Source organism: Carassius auratus, linkage group LG48F (assembly GCF_003368295.1).
Source record: "Carassius auratus strain Wakin linkage group LG48F, ASM336829v1, whole genome shotgun sequence".
Classification (NCBI taxonomy): Eukaryota; Metazoa; Chordata; class Actinopteri; order Cypriniformes; family Cyprinidae; genus Carassius; species Carassius auratus.
This window is the reverse complement of record NC_039300.1, coordinates 39,903-56,484: the sequence shown is the minus strand read 5'-3', so window position 1 is coordinate 56,484 and position 16,582 is coordinate 39,903.

Sequence of the window (16,582 nt, the reverse complement as noted above, 5' to 3'; positions counted from 1 at the left end):
TAAATTGTCAGATGTAGCTTGATGCTAACGTTAGCACCAATGCTACTAATAGCAGGTGCTTTTCTTCTTCATAATGCATTTTTGTCTCAATAATTCACGTAAGGTCGTAAGAAAATGTTTTGTTGTATTTTTATAGTAAGACTTTTGATAAATAAGGGCTAAATGCAAAGAGAGACTGAAGTGAGATCGCTGCTTTGTTGCTTTGTAAAGCCTGAAAAACCACAATCAAGGCTAATAAAGGTGGAATAAAAACAAAAGAATAATGATAAAAGAATAATGCGGATAATGTGTCATACTTGGCGGAGGTGTGAAAGAACCGTTTGGTGAGAACAATACAATCATGATTCGGGCAGTTTTCAACAGTGAAACATACACAAAGAGCACAGGAGAGTTTACATGTGAGATCTTACAGAGATGACAAGGGCCATAAATCAATCTGATTAGCCTTCTCTAAAAACACACATGACATGGCCTTAGAAAATATTTCATAAAATTCACAGTTTTACAGATTCGATTATGAAATTTTTTATGAAGTCTTGGAAGACTTGTGGCCTTAGCTACACTGTGTTTTCAAACTCATTTCCTACATCAACATTTTTTTAAATACATTTAAAACATATGTTTTTAATATTTTTATTTTTGTTTTTATGTTTGAGCTTATATATCTCTATTATCATAACAGTCTGAGTGATTCTGATTCCTGAACAGTAAACTTTAAAGTGTCAGCTTTGTGAACAAAGGTTGATTATGTATCTAGTCAGAAAGAATCATGAGCAGAAACCTTTTTATTTTGGGTATGTAATTTCAGTCTCCATGCCAAAAAAGGGGGGTTACTAGTAAGGGGTTAAGTAAATTATGTAAAAAATGTATATAGTAAAATGTAAATATAAATTTAAGAGTACATTTTATTGAATTGAGCAAAATCAAAACTCAAATAATTGCAAAAAGTGAATTAATCCATACCAGAACTGATAGTGGAGTGTAGCAGATAAAGAACAGCCCTCCACATTGACAGTAATCAGCTGAATCCTCAGTCAATCTGGGTTGGGGTGGGCTGATGAGTCCTTGAAAACAAAAAGATTTCATTTTTACAATTCCTTTAAACTATTTTAAATCAAATTTATTTAAATTGTACCAACATTTGCCACTATAAATCAATAAGATAACATGACCGAACAGTCAGCTTTGAGACGTTTAGTTATTAAATTATTAAAAATGTAAAAATATGCTTATGGCAATCCAGTAAGAAAAATTAGAATCCCCAAAAAAGACACTGGATTCACAACAATGGACTCTTTTATAGATGCATGTGATGAAGCACAGCAAGATAAATGTAGCATTAAAAAAATTCCAATTGGTACACTCAAATCAAATCAAGCATCTAATAACTTTACCTGCAGCAGCATTTATCCATTTATGACCCATCTGAGGTTCATAAGGGTCCTTCCCTTAATATTCTCCAGTGAAATAAATAAAGGACTGATTATGGTAGCCTGTTCTGAGTGTAAATAGCACTATCATCACTTTTTTTACTCCTCTCATGCGTTTGAGTTTTAAACTAACGTTAGCTGACAACATTAGTATCTATAAGACATAGCAACATCATAAGGGGTTACAAATAGGTGCTAATCGCGATTAGCATCTCATATTACATCTTTGATGGAGCAGTGCACACACAGCTACAGTGAATGTCTACACAGACAGATCATCACGTTAGAAAAACTGAAAAGATGTTCTCTTACCTGATATCAGTAATCTGTTTGCAGGACCTCACAGATCCAGTCCGACCTTCCTCTGTGTTCCCATTCCAGCATTCCAATAGTTTTAGCGAGGTAATCATCGACTCTATAACAACGGCGGTAAATGGCAATAAAAAGATAACTTTCTTTGTGTGTGTGTTTACTTTTATTTGTAGGCTGTATTGTTTGATGATTTTTTCAAACAGTGTTTTTATGACAGTGTATGAATAAAATGCAACTGTAGCCATGCACAAAATTTCTGTCCACAAAATCACATAGGCAAAAAGTTTCTGCAGCACTGCTCTCTTGAGTTTGAGATTATATACATTTATATTAAAAAAATAAAATAAAAATGATCATAATTCAAAAAGCCTATATTTCTTGAAGAAATGTTGATTAAAAATTCAGATCTTGTATGTTTTTTTTATTTTTTATCAAATTTGATTTAACATAAAAATGGACATACAACAAAAATGCTAATGAAACTGCACTTTATCCTGTACTCCTGTATCATGCTGCAAATATGATTTCTGAATGTACATCAGATTTTCCCTTCAGAAACATGAAATTGCATTCTGTGTTTCTTTACTTGGGCTCTTTCATCATCTGAACTGATGTCCTTAACCTTTCAAAATGTGAAAGAATATACCTCATCTCTAGAATTACATTGTCACTGTGACTGACCATAGAACTGGGGAATCTCCACTAAATCAGGGCACAGGACAAGTTGCTAGGATTTGATCTCTTTTACCCATCTCAAAGCCATTACAATACAATTAATTAGCCTTCTGTAACCAGTTCATCAAAATTCAGTTTTCTGTATATTTTGAAGCATTTGTATAGACCAATTTTAGGTTTAGAAACATTCAGGATGTGTGCGCAACATGGTTGCAGAAAACCTTTAAAATCTTTAAAAAGATTGCAGATTATATTAATTAGATCTCATTTTCAAAATGATATCTGCATATTACAAGAGCTTGTCATTCAATGAAATTGACATTAGATAGTGGGATGGTCTTTCAGATACCAAACAGGGATTACTTTTTTTTGTGTGCGGAGACTATCTAGTGGCAGAAAAATTATGGTTTTCTACTGGAATAAAAGAATAATAATAATAAAGGTGAATTTGATTTTATATTTCAAGATTCTGAATTTATTCTTGCAGTTTTCGAGATTATATCTAACAATTCTAATAAGGAAAAACAACTCATCATTCTATTTTTTCCATCAGCATTTCAGTTTTTTTTTCTCAGACTTGACAAACTGACTTTTTAAATTGAGTTATAAAGTCTGAATTTGGATATATAAACTTGCATTTGTGAGGAAAAAAGTTAGAATTGTGAGATAAAATAAATGTTTTGTAAAAATGTTAATAGTAAGGTTTGTCGGGCTAATACAATAAATCACTGAACAGCAAATGTGAATATTATGTAGACCTATTGTTTAAATCTAATGTATGCTTTAAAAGTAATCATAGCAGTTTTCATCCTAAATATGTCCATTTAAACGTCAGTGTTTAGCTTCAAATGGCATCTTTGACGACAGTATTCTATAAAAATTATTTGCATTCCGATCTTGACATTGTTGGGGCAAAATTAAACCCTCAATCCTCATCAGCATAAGAGACAGGCTCACTCTCAGTTATAATTAAAAAGAAAGTTTTTATTCTTTGCAAAGAAGGTCAGACAGTCATACAGTAACACAAGTTACTGCAGAGTGCGACAAGAGGGGAGGGCAGTCCTCCACCTTATATCACCTTGCTGCGTCAAGGTTACAAAGTCTTTTACAGCTGTACTTTTTCATGGATAACATAAAACACATTCTTTTGTAGGCTGTTTCTCACACATTTAGGACTTAGGTGACCCCCCCCCCCCATTCTATGGCCCAATGACCCTCTCAGGTCATTCTCAGACATCTGTTGCTTCCCAGGTTTCACCCTTCTGCACCCACACTGCTCCCTGAACCACCTGTTGCCCACTACTCTTAGGCCCTAAACCCATCTCACGGTGTCCATACAGCAATTCTAAGAAAACACACACATATATATATATATATATATATATATATATATATATATATATATATATATATATATATATTTTTTTTTTTTTTTTTTTTTTTTTTCTGTCGTCTCGGACTTGTCTCGGACTCATTGGATTTGCACTCGGACTTGTCTCGGACTTGGCCAATGGACTCGCCAAGTGTTCTAGTTGGTCTCGACCGAGTCCAGCAAAAAAAATGAAATGTCTTTTTCAAAACAAAACCAGATTTGCATGATGGCGCGACTGAAAACGTGTGGAAAACGCTAGGCGCGCAGCTTTCTCCTTTTTTCCCAAAGCACTCTGTAATCTGTGCTTGCGCTACAGTGGCGTCTGCTGTTGCTATGCAACCATGACCCGCTCGAAGTTTCAGCAAAAAATAAATGGATTTCCAGCAGTAAAAATCCCTTGCAGTAGTTCTGCTAATAGATTCATTTTAAAAGTCGCTATCCTTGTACAGATATGATCATCCGTTTCTCCATCTTGGCTTAGCTTTCAGTATAGTTCTGGGAAAGGATGTGCATGACCAGTGGTGTACTTGCTGCAACCTGAAAAGTTAAATGTTTCTAATTTAATTTTCTACCTGTTAGATTGTGTTTTATTTACGTCTACACCTAGATAGCCTTAAATGTACCCTTTACAATCACAAAATATGAATTAATGTTGTACAGTATAGGGGTTGCAAGACTGATTTTCTACTAGTCGATTTTTTTATAAAAAAATGCTTGAGTTACTCGACTACTCGTGGTTCATGCTATTGTAAATGAAATCACATTAAATAGTTTTTTTTTAATCAATAAATGCTTATTAATGTATGCAACAATAACATATGTAAATTTTAAAGACTTTATAATTATGACATTACATATTTAAATTTTCATGTTACAGCCAGTGTTTGTATCTGTAACAATTACAACATTCTTTGTATCGGATACAACGTCGTACAGAAACTTGATAAGAACCTTATGACTTTTTATCTTTTTTTTTCCGTAGTTATCATTGAACAAGTATGTTGTGTTAAATTAAAATAATTACTAATTTCTAAAATAATATTTATCATGCAAGCAGAGAGATGTCAGGACAAACGTTTAGAGATCATCTGAACACGACTGGATCAATTCAATGCATACATCTCATTACGCAGAACACTTTAATCGAGTCTATAATGTTTAGTGAACTTCACTAAACAAATGTGTGTGTGCCGCACAAACCAGCAAAAGGTAAAGATGCAAACGTGTAGGATGAGTAGACAATGTAGCCTATCTGTATCCAAGCTGATTATTAGCCTACTCTTGAGAGAGAACTGATTTGGTTTTTGAGAGACTGAGACGCGCAACGCTGCTGTTTGATTGGTGAGCGCGCTGTCCTTATTCCATTCATTCGTATCATATCGTAGCCTAAGCTTTAAATCATTGCCTTTTAAATATATGTACAAATACTATAACGTGTATGATGTATTATTATAGGTAAAATTACTCTTGCTAAGCTCTAATTTCTGAGAAATGCAGGGAGAGGAACAGCAATGCTGTGTTTGATTTGCGCTCTTTTTGCTCAAAGTTTACATTTATTCACTTCACACTCGTGACTTTAGAGCTCTCCGTATAATATTGGCTGATCCCCTGGCTCACCTGTTATCTAGCAAACACCAGACTGTGTCAGCTTCAGCGATTCAGGCAGAATTATTCCTTGTCCGTTATTCGTTTTTGAAGCCATTATCCGAGCCATTCCAAATAAGTTATTCGGCTTCAGGCACAACCCTAATTATTACAGTACATTACATATTTTATTTTTACATGCAACATAGATAAGGTCATAGAAAGTAACAGCTCCACACAATATTGTAATTCTAAAATTCACGTCATACTTGCAAACACTTTGTATGCATTATGGTTAATGCATGCTGGAGTAGTCAATTGTTTCCGACAGCGCTAGGATAATTGAAGCACTATTACAGTATGACAAAAATGTCGCTGTATTTATGTGCGAATGCCCAGTAAAGCCAAACGTATCCCTTCTAGCCTTGCCGCACACATTTGTCATATCCCGAGCTTTGCATGTGTGTGCACTGTGCCAAGGCATCAGTCATTTTAATTGTCAGCAAAAGCTGATCAAGTTTTCCTAGACATACTAATCTTCCAGGTGTGTTAAGGCCAGTTGGAGCTAAACTTTTTCAGGACATTGGCCATCCAGGATCTAGTTTGGAGACCCCTGTCCTACAGAGTTGTTACTTTGCACATGCCTTTTCATCATTACAAATAATAATGTACAATTATTTTCTTAGAATAGGAGATATGCTGTCTCTCGCATCACAAACATTATCAGTAGTTAAGTATGTGGTCTTGAAGAGGACTTCTTTTTCTCTCATTTGGACTCGGTCTTGACTTGGACTCGAACCTCTTTGGACTCGGTCTCGACTAGTCCTGGACTTGGACTCGACAAAGCTGGACTTGACTACAGCTCTAGGCACAAATATATATATTTCTCTTATTCCATGGATTTTACCGATTTACCTCCACCTCCCAGCGTTTACCTGCAACCACTATGCGCGCAGCTGGAAGTGACATGTCTGTGACTTCTACTCTGAATTGATCTATACATTTAAAAATATCAATGATGCAAAATTGGATAAAACCCTGTGCTGCATACTTCTCGCCAACTGAGTAACAGTTTCTGGGCAATTCTTAGACTATGGGCACTTTCATGTCATTTTAACATATTTAATAAAAAACATTGAATTTTGAAAAATTCACACTTTCATAGTTAAACTTACAATGAAAGTACTTTAGGAACCTTTTACCGGTAGTCTATAATTATTTTTTTACATCAATTTTTTAAACATCATTATACATGCAGATATTGCCGTTTTGTGCTTGTCCCACACCCAGACTTCTGATCTTCAATAATGAAAAAGTGTAAAAAAAAAAAGAAGATCTATTTAATATGACGGAATAAAGTATTAGTAAAATAATTAAAACATAATTGAGGTTTTTAAGGCCAGAAAACTATAAATGTGATTATATCTCCCCAACACCTGCAATTCAGATAAGCAAGGATGCAGTGCACCAGGTCTTCCGGAAGCAGAAAAGGACAAAAGCACCAGGCCCAGATTGTGTTACACCAGCATGTCTGAAATCCTGTAGTGACCAGCTGGCCCCCATCTTCACACAGATCTTCAACAGATCGCTGGAACTGTGCGAAGTCCCTTCATGCTTCAAACGCAAACGCTCCACCATCATCCCCATCCCAAGGAATCCAAAATTACAGGACTAAATGACTACAGGCCTGTGGCTCTAACGTCTGTAGTCATGAAGTCATTTGAAAAACTGGTGCTGGCCCACCTGAAAGCCATCACTGGACCCTTGCTGGATCCTCTTCAGTTTGCCAACAGAGCAAACAGGTCTGTGGACGATGCAGTGAACATTGGACTAAATTATGTTCTGCAACACCTAGACAGACCGGGGACTTATTTGAGGATCCTGTTTGTGGACTTCAGCTCGGCCTTCAACACGATCATCCCAAACCTCCTCTTGCCCAAACTAACTCAGCTCTCCGTGCTCACCTCCATCTGTCAGTGGATCAACCGCTTCCTGACAGACAGGCAGCAGCTTGTGAGGCTGGGGAAAATACACATACAGCACCCGTACAATCAGCACCGGAGCTCCCCAGGGCTGCGTTCTCTCCCCACTGCTCTTCTCCCTGTACACTAATGATTGCACGTCTAAGGACCCCTCTGTCAAGCTCCTGAGACGACACCACACTCATCGGCCTCATTCAGGATGGTGATGCATCTGCTTTTAGATAGGAGGTTAAAGAGCTGGCTGTCTGGTGCACTCAAAACAGTGGAGATGATCGTGGACTTCAGGAGAGACCCCCCTGCACTTCCCCCACTCACCATCATGAACAGTACTGTGACTGCAGTGGAGTCATTCAGGTTCCTGGGCACCACTATCTCTCAGGACCTGAAGTGGGACATTCACATTGACTCCATTGTGAAAAATGCCCAACAGAGGTTGTACTTCCTTCGCCAGCTGAGGAAGTTTAACCTGCCACAGGAGCTGCTGAAACAGTTCTATTCCACCATCATCGAATCCATCCTCTGCACTTCAGTAACTGTCTGGTTCAGCTCAGCTTCTAAATCTGACCTCAGAAGACTACAGAGGGTAGTCCGGACTGCTGAGCGAATCATCGGTACAACCCTCCCATTTATTCAAGAACTGTACTTATCCAGAGTGAGCAAAAGGGCTGGCAAAATCACTCTGGACCCCTCACATCCAGCACACTCCCTCTTTGAACTGTTGCTATCTGGTCGACGCTACAGAGCACTGAGCACCAGAACGACCAGACACAGGAACAGTTTCTTCCCTCAGGCAATCCATCTTATGAACAGCTGATATACACATACACTTATTTATCTAACACACACATACTTAGCGTACACTTAATTTTTTTGCACATGATATACATGTACATACATAAATGCTCATTGTTATATACCTGCCATACATTGTCAATTTGTATATTGTCATTCCTTATCCACCTATTTGTAATTTTTTTATTCCTTATTGTGATTTTTGTTTTGTCGCTGTTATGTTGCACTGCAGAGCTTCTGTCACGAAAATAAATTCCTCGTATATGTGAACATACCTGGAAATAAAGCTCATTCTGATTCTGTTAGTTCTTCTCCATTTGCGTTCAAGACTACGAGTTTATTTCTTGAGAGAGTGAGTATTACTGTTATACCAGTACGTTTTTCTCTAACCTTTTTCAATTTGATGGGGGCAACAGCAGCATGCACGTTACAAGGAAATGGTCTGTAATATCACATTGAGGTACGATATCTATAGCAGTAAGATCGATTCTATGCGATATAATTAAATCTAATGTATGATTAAAATGATAAGTGGGCCCGGTGACATTTTGCTTAACTCCAAAAGAGTTTATTAGGTCAGTAAACGCAAGTCCTAATGCATCATTTGTATTATCAATGTAAATATTAAAATCTCCCATGATTAGCGCCTTATCAACTGTAACCAGAAGGTCTGAGAGGAAATCTGCAAATTATTTTAGGAATTCTGTATACGGCCCTGGTGGTCTATACACAGTAGCCAGAGCAAGAGATACAATAGATGTATTTTGCATATCTGTGTAGCGTATCAGACCCGAACCAGACAAATTAAAAAGTCGATCAGGACTGTAGTTGAAACACGAGCCAAATTCCTTAGAAAGGCAACAGGATGTTGTAATTCATTCCTAGTGCCACAAGTCAGAAACAAGTTAACCAACCAATCCTTTCACAGAACAGCTTTCAACATTAACACCATTAGAACAATTATTGCCAATTTCAATTCAGAGAAGGGATTGTCAAATTTGGGGGGAAGTAATTGAGATGCAACGCCGACATCACATGTAAACCCATGAGAGTAATACACAAGATCCTTGGATTGACTTCCCCCACCTAGCAGAACCAGACTGAAATTCCTAAGGGGGATTCAGAGAATCAATCAATCAATCAATCACCTTTATTTATATAGCGCTTTAAACAAAATACATTGCGTCAAAGCACTGAACAACATTAATTTGGAAAACAGTATCTCAATAATGCAAAATGATAGTTAAAGGCAGATCATCATTGAAATCAGTTATGTCATCTCTGTTCAGTTTAAATAGTGTCTGTGCATTTATTTGCAATCAAGTCAATGATATCGCTGTAGATTAAGTGACCCCAACTAAGCAAGCCAGAGGCGACAGCGGCAAGGAACCAAAATTCCATTGGTGACAGAATGGAGAAAAAAACCTTGGGAGAAACCAGGCACAGTTGGGGTCAGTTCTCCTCTGACCAGACGAAACCAGTAGTTCAATTCCAGACTGCAGCAAAGTCAGATTGTGCAGAAGAATCATCCGTTTCCTGTGGTCTTGTCCTGGTGGTCCTCTGAGACGAGGTCTTTACAGGGGATCTGTGTCTGGGGCTCTAGTTGTCCTGGTCTCCGCTGTCTTTCAGGGCAGTAGAGGTCCTTTCTAGATGCTGATCCACCATCATTTCTGGATACGTACTGGATCCGGGTGACTGCAGTGACCCTCTGATCTGGATACAGACTGGATCTGGTGGCCACGGTGACCTCGGAACAAGAGAGAAACAGACAAATATTAGCGTAGATGCCATTCTTCTAATGGTGTAGCAAGTACATAGGGTGTTATGTGAAGTGTTTCCGGTTCCAGTTTACCTAATTAATGCAGCCTAAAAATCCTTTAACGGATTTGGATATTAAAAGCATATTAGTATGTTATGTAAAAGCCAGGTTAAAGAGATGGGTCTTTAATATAGATTTAAACTGCAAGAGTGTGTCTGCCTGCCGAACAATGTTAGGTAGGTTATTCCAGAGTTTAGGCGCCAAATAGGAAAAGGATCTGCCGCCCGCAGTTGATTTTGATATTCTAAGTATTATCAAATTGCCTGAGTTCTGAGAATGTAGCGGACGTAGAGGAGTATAATGTAAAAGGAGCTCATTCAAATACCGAGGTGCTAAACCATTCAGGGCTTTATAAGTAATAAGCAATATTTTAAAATCTATACGATGTTTGATAGGGAGCCAGTGCAGCGATGACAGGACCGGGCTAATATGATCATACTTCCTGGTTCTAGTAAGAACTCTTGCTGCTGCATTTTGGACTAGCTGTAGTTTGTTTACTAAGTGTGCAGAACAACCACCCAATAAAACATTACAATAATCTAACCTTGAAGTCATAAATGCATGGAGAATGGCACAGAAACTGTGTTTTCTAGATATAAAATGGACCAAAATTAACTCAAATTGACTTATGAATGAATGAATGAGTATCAATCCATTGCTTAACTCCATATTCATTTATATGTAACCCACATATTTGGCTATCATGTTATAATCACTTATTGTGTATGTCTTTTAATAACTATTGGATAGCTGGATAACATATTCATGTTTAGTATGTACGTATTTGAATCGGTTAGCTTGAAACAGTCCTGACCATCAGTTATTTGTCAAATGTATCATATTCTTGTTATAGGAATCATGTCCAAAATTAGACCCTGCAAGAACGGGAAAATTCGAACCACAGGCTTGATAAGATAATATATGATTTATGATACCCCGAGCCAAGACAATATCTAATTGGTCAAGACAACATTTGATGTGTGGCCAACAGGCCAGTTTAAATATGTAGGACACCATAAATCTTGCTTTTAGCTTTGCTTCTGCTATTAATCATTCCTGCTTTTAGTTTGCTTTTAGCTTTGCTATTAGTCATGCTTTTAGTCATCACTGTTAGCGCTCTTTGAGCGAGGTTCCAGTATGCTTCGGCCTGCACGTCTGCTGCTACTTGATGAGAAGAAACACCACCTAGTCTCGTCAAACTTTACTTCTGTTCTTTTACTTTAGTTTCTTTTCTTTTCTGTTTGAGAGTTTGTGTTCTGAGTAAGGTTTTGTAACGCCGTGTCTCCGAGTATGAACCTTGAGTGCCCGTTGAACTTCAACCAGCCCACACAACTCTGCATCGTCAGCCAACGCCCAACCACGGGCTTCCCAAGACGTCACTTCAATGACTACTGAACTTCCAGCCAATCAGCGACATCGGGAAACCCCCTTTCAACGACAACAAAGGGAACACCTTTACAAAGGAGACGCAAGTAACTCCTCCAGACATTTGTACTGGCATATCTAATAGAATTTTAACCTCATTGAGGAACTCAATGCGAGGGTTAATTAAGTGAAACAGTGAAGGGGGGAAGGGGGGGTACTCTAGGTTCGGGAGCTCGGAGCCCTTCCCTGGACAGAGCGCCAAATACGCATACAATACCTCAGCTAATTATATGTAAGCGTGAACTTGGGAAGCAGAAGTATTTCAAATGTGAGTAGTTCTTTTTGAACGAATCTTTTAAGTGAACGAATCATTCTCGTTCACGTAATCCACTGACTCATATTTCTCGTTCACTGAAGTTCCTCCTTCCACAGCAGCGCGGTGCTATTACCAGCGGTTGCACATCTCAGTGAATCGGGTATCTGTGAACTGTTCCATCCTGTCAAAGAGTTACTCAACCTCGAGCCAATAGCCTTCTAGTTTGAGATCAGAGGAGCATGTGATTTGTTGAATGTAGTGAACCAATATGCCCTTCACTGAATGAGTTTCATACGAGTCTGAATGAGATCTATTGTTCGAGAATGAAATGACTGGTACCCATGTCATTCGTGAACGAGTTAAATAAACGGATACACGTCGTTTGTGAATGAAATTAATTGGTACATAGCTTATTTCGTTCATAAGCGAAATGAATGAGAGTAAACTGGGTCAGTTTGCCTTTTAGCATGTTTATCTCGTAAAATGCAAAGCACAGTTATAGGTACTGTGCACATATGCTTGTTTTCATATTTAGCATACAGAGCATAACTAGATGTTTAATCCCCGATTTATGAATGTGAATATATAATATAAAAACTGTCTGACTAAACAATTGAAATGCTAATTATGCAAGAAAACCTTGTGCTTTGTTCATCTGAACAACTTAATTAGACTTAATATATTGAATGTGTTTATGCACACAAAGCCAAATAAGTTTTTGTAACAAGTGAATATGTTCGTTGACTTAAGACATAACACACTCTTTTTTTACCACCTGCTGGCATATTTTGTGTAATACGAAGAAATGGTGAAATTTCCACCATGAAGCAATAATTTGGTGTAATAGACTCATTTAGACCAAAATAATCATTTGGTTTTAGCTAGGTTTCAGTCAAGCAAAGTACATCAAAACTATTATCTGTGATCTTTTTATTTACAATAATTGCTTTGGGTGTGAGTGATCAAATATTTATGAGCCCAAACTTAAAAAAAAAAAAATGTGTTCATTTAATTTATATTTTTCTGGTTTAATAATGATAACACAAATAAAGAAGTGTGAAGTCGGCACACTAAAAACTACTGCTCCAGAAGAATTAAATCAAGCAACATTTTGACCCTCAGGTCTTCATCAGGCGCAATATCAATGTGAGGTGAAGTCAACTTTAAATAGACACAGGTGATGACCTTAATTAGTCACACCCAATAAATCATGTGGCAAATACAAGTCATGTGACACATACAAGTCATGTATATTATGTGACAAAAACATCCCATGTAACAGATACAAGCTACAAAGATATTTTGAATCTCTATAAAAATGGCTTAATATCAAAATTTTCATTCAACTCTAAAGGTGACAAAGTATTTAAGGTATAAATCCAAAAACATTCCCTCTGTAATAATTTCTTCTCATAATCTCCTCCTCTTAAGGGTTTTGTTACCTTTTCTATACAAATATACTGCAAAATGCTGACGTTATGGCCTGCTTGTCTAAAATGAAATGCTATAGGACTGCGCATATCTCCAGTTCGAATGTTACTGCGATGTTCACTAATACAAGTGCGTAACTGTCTGATTGTTTTACCCACGTATGCAAGACTACAAGGACAACGAATTAGATAAATCACATAAGTGGAAGTGCAGGTAATGGTAGCCCATATCAGAATATCATGACCAGTGCGTAGATGACTAAATGATTTACATTTATGTGTAAAAGCACACTGGGCACACTTACCACATCTATAATTACCCGAAGGAAGAGTTGGAATACCTTGTTTGGTACGTGAAGGATATTCAGATTTAACAAGCAAGTCACGAAGATTGTTTTGACGTTAAAAGACTAATTTCGGACCATTTTTGAAGAGACCTGATAATTTAGAATCACTTGAAATAATATGCCAATGTTTTTTAGGACTCTATGAAACTCTGCACCTAATGTGGAGTATTTTATCGTGAGCTTGCGTTTTATTATTATGTTTTGTTGTAAGATTTTTACTAGATCCTACATTAAAGGTATATTTTGACCTCACTATTCGGGGAACAGACAATCTTAAAAGATTGGACAAGTACTTTTATTAGGGGCGTAACGATTCACTCGTTTTCTTGATGAATCGATTACAAACCCTGTCGATTCATATGCATCGATCTTGAAACATGATTTTTGAATCGTGAATCACCGATCTCGAACAGTAATCGATTCAAAATGCTAAGAATCGAATGAATCGCGATTTCTATAGCGATTCAATGCTTTCAAAATGTATACACATTAAATTACTACACGCACAAATTAATGGAGACCTTGAAGAGTGTTCGTGAATCGTGCCTCTTATCTGTCTTTCACGCACTCCACTGTTTACCGCCTGAGACTGTCACAGGATTGCGCTCGCGCTCCGTTCGTCTCTGACACAGCTGACGTGTGATCTATAGGACTCGTGGCCAGTAATGCTAACGTGAAGTAGTTTTACTTTTCTGTAGTTTGTCAATGGCTCTCTGCATCTTACCGACGGAGTTACCGAAAGCTGTATTTATTGCATGGACGGAGCAGAAATGTAAGTGTCTAAATCATACGCACAGATCCATTGAATGATAAATGTTTTTAAACAATGCGGATGAACCGAATATACGAAGGAAACTGTTAAAATTAACCACAGCTATAACAACCACCTTGAAATAAGAACACGAGATTTATCTGATAATCAGATGCATGAAAGTAGCGTTTGTTTCATTAGCAAACAGACATCTAAAAATTATTATTATTATATAGGCTACATACATAAAATGATTGTATTTGACATTTCTGTCACTTCTGAAATTATGGCTACGCCCCTGGTGTGACAAAATGTTAGCTTATACATAATACTCTTAAAGCTCTTTTTTAAAAACTTTTAAATACATACATTTTTACGTATGCCATGTCGCATCATTAAACTAGCATTTAACAATGGACAAAAGTTTTTTTTTTGTTTTTTGTTTTTTTTTCTATCCTATGGTTCTCTAACCATAAATGCTACTGTAATTTGCCCCCTGACTAAGCATTTAAAGAATTTAGTAGAAGCATTTAAATAATCCTGTGAATGCACTTAAAGAATGCAGAATCGAAAGGTTATAATCGAATCTAATCGAATTTAATTGTGAATCGAATCGAATTGAATCGTTCTAAATTTGCAAAAATCGTTCTTGAATCGAATCGAAAGCCTATGAATCGTGAATCGAATCGAAACGCTGCCTTCCCAAAGATTCACAGCCCTAACTTTTATCATTTAAGTGGGTAGAACAAAAGTCATCAAAATAGCTATTTTAGAATTGGCTTACTAGTTGAAACTTTGCACACGCGTCAAACCTGGTAAAAATTTTCGTCTGATATAGGATTCAGAAGAGGGTGTGCAAAATGGCTCGACAGCGCCACCTATACTAAGAAAATCAACAGCCTTCCAGCTATGTTTCACGTACATGCACGAAAATTGGCACACATATGTAACACACCAATACATACAAAAAAGACTCTTGGACCAAAATTCTAAACCCAACAGGAAGTCGGTTATTTTTAATATTATGAGCAAATTTTGTGTAATTTTGGTCATTTCCATGTGTTGTATTTTAATGAACTCCTCCTAGAGATTTCTTCAAATCAGCACCAAATTTGGTATGCCTAATCTATGCCTGCGAAGATCTTGAGTTTTCGTTGAAGGGCGTGTCCGTGGCGGCCTGGCGAATTTCGATGATTCGCCACGAAAAATGAAGTTGCTATAACTCACACATACAATGTGCAATCTGCCCCAAACTTCACATGTTTGATGAAACTCTGAACCTGAACAGATTGACATGCCCATATTCAGTTATAGTCATAGCGCCACCTATTGGCAACAGGAAGTGTCATATTTTACGCTGTGACGAACTACTCCTAGAAATTTTTTGACATCAATGTCTTTTTTGTGGTCAGTCTAATCTAAAGGCCTGTGCGATGTTCAGTTGTGAAGATCTTGAGTTTTCGTTAAAAGGCGTGTCCACGGCACCATGGCGAAGTTCGATGTCTCGCCATGTGAATAAAAGATGTTATGACTCATGCATAAAATGTCCTATCTTCCCCAAACTTCAAATGTGTGATAAGAATCCTGACCTGAACAGATCTGCAGGCCAATATTCCACCGGGTGTGGCAGAATGGCTCTATAGCGCCACCTATACACTTTCAACGGAGTGCGCCTCGAGCTATGTTTCACGTACATGTACAAAAATTGGTACACACATGTAACACTCCAATACCTACAAAAAAGTCTCTTGGTACGATATCCGGATCCCAACAGGAAGTCGGTTATTTTGAATTTTCCCTTCAAAATTGGTGTTGTTTTTGCCATTTTCAGGGGTTGTACTTTAACGAACTCCTAGAGATTTATTCAGATCAACACCAAACTTGGTCAGTGTAATCTAAAGCCCTTTGCGATAATAAATTGCGAAGGACTTGAGGTTTCGTTAAAGGGCGGGTCCATGGCGGCCTGACAAATTTCGATGTTTCGCCATGAAAAAGGAAGTTGCTGTAACTCAGACATACAATGTCCAATCTGCCCCAAACTTCACATGTTGGATAAGACTCTTGACCTGAACAGATCTACATGCCAATATTCAGTTATAGTCATAGCGCCACCTATTGGCAACAGGAAGTTTCATATTTTACACTGCGACAAACTACTCCTAGAAATTTTATGGCATCAATGTATTTTTTGTGGTCAGTCTAATCTAAAGACCTGTGTGATGTTTAGTTGTGAAGATCTTGAGTTTTTGTTAAAAGGTGTGTCCATGGCGCCGTGATGAAGTTCGATGTCTCACCATGGGAATAAAAGATGTTATAACTCAGGCATAAAATGTCCGATCTTGCCCAAACCTCACTTGTGTGATAAGGGTCCTGGCCTGAACAGATCTGAAGGCCAATATTCCATCGA